Below are 2,015 nucleotides of genomic sequence, written 5' to 3' on the forward strand. Positions count from 1 at the left end.
TTCCCACAGCAATCTGAGAGAGGTGTTGCAAAACCTGGGTCACATCCTCATCCTAAAAATCCAATGGGTAGAGGGTTCTATAAACATAGGTCTATTCAAGAGCATCACTCATACACCTTAGTAGATCAAACTTATGGGTCTATTTTAGACATTCAAGATATGAAATCAATTTGGGAACTGGCCTAGATTGCTTATATTAAAGTCAACTTCAGATCTAGAGCTTTGAGTATTTGAACCTGTGATGAAATTCTGTGTCCTTGTATAACAGTAACATGCTGCACCTTATGTTCCCCAGATTTAGGATTGCCATTTATCAAATATAAGTACAGGTCACTGTATTTATTGTACATGTTACAACATATTACAATTACTGCAAATTTTTTATTTTACAAGTTATGTGTTATGGAACTATAATAATAATAATGTAAGCCATGTGTTTGTTTTCCATTTTTGTCATAACAAAGTAGAGTTGACCCTCTGTATCCAAGATTTCCCTATCCACAGATTAAATCAACTGTGGATCAAAAATGTTTGAGGAAAAAAAATAAAACATAACCATACAACAATAAAAATAATACAAATGAAAATTAATACAGTATAACAATTATTTACATAATATTTACATTGTGTTAGGTATTATAAGTAATCCAGAGATGATTTAAAGTATATGGGAAGATATGTGTAGATTATATACACATATTATACCATTTTATATCAGGGACTTGAGCATCCATGGATTTCGGTATCCATGAGGGTCCTGGAACCAATCTCCTACAGCTACTAAGGGATGATTGTACCACAAATTAAGCGGCTTGAAATAACATGTACTTACTACCTTATACTTCTACAGGTCAGAAGTTTGAAATGGCTTTCACTGGGCTAAAATCAAGGTTTCTGCTGAGCCGAGTTCCTTCTGGAGGTTCTGGGGGAAAATGTTTCCTTGCCTTTTCCTAGAGGCCATTGACATTTCTTGACTTGTGGCTCCTCCCTTTGTCTTCCGATCTAGCCGTGTGACATCTTCAAATCTGTCTTTGGCGCTGACCTTCCTGCCTTTCTCATATGAAGACCCTTGTGTTTACATTAGGCCCACCCGGAGAATCCAGGTTAGTTTTCTCATTTCAAAACTCTTAACTCTCACATCTGCAAAGTCCCTTTTGTTATTAATATAAGGTAAAATATTAACAGGCTTTGGAAATCAGGATGTAGTAATCTTGGAGGACCATTATTCTACCTATCACAGGCATTTATTCACAAATTCAATCTATAATTATTCATTTTATTTATAATTACTAAACACCACTTTTTTTTTCAGACAATGGACTTGATCTGGAGAGACATAGATAATATATAGAATCTGTGCCCTAAAAAGCTCAGTGGAAGAGACAAAAAAGTTGACGATTAAGTTGCAGGCAATTAGGGCTGGCAGTCATGTGACAACATTGGAGGCACCTAACTCAATCTGAAAGATGGAGTGTTGAAATACATACCACCAGATGAGGGACGAGGCTTGGGCAGGTGATTCTCTTAAGAGAGAGCAGCATGTGCAAAGGCAAGGAGTCAAGTCTGTATAGAAAGTAATTAGATACTGACATATACACTAGGGAGGGGTAAGCGCTGATCAGTGAAGCTGAAGCTGAAGGCAAAGCCCTAGATCATAGAGAGCTTTATATAACACTCTAAGGAGAAGGCACTGCAAGCATTGAGACGGTTCAACCAGAGAATTACATGAGCAAGTATGCTTCCAAGGAAAGTGGATATTGTTGTGTAAGAGCAAGTCAGCACGATCTACTAGGATATCAATGATGTAAATACTGCTACGGATCACATATGAGGTGGGCATTACTTTAGGCGGTGGTAATGAGTATGGAGAGAACAAGGTGTGTTTCAGTGAGGCAGGCATAATAATATTGCAGGAGCGATTGAGTATAAAGATTAAAAGCCTTGACTAAAAGTTCTCCATATTGTTTGCCTAAATAAAAAGAGTTGCCATTCACTGAAATGTGAGATGTAGAAGG

This window comes from Propithecus coquereli, unplaced genomic scaffold (genome assembly GCF_000956105.1).
Source record: "Propithecus coquereli isolate 6110/MARCELLA unplaced genomic scaffold, Pcoq_1.0 Scaffold499, whole genome shotgun sequence".
Taxonomy (NCBI): domain Eukaryota; kingdom Metazoa; phylum Chordata; class Mammalia; order Primates; family Indriidae; genus Propithecus; species Propithecus coquereli.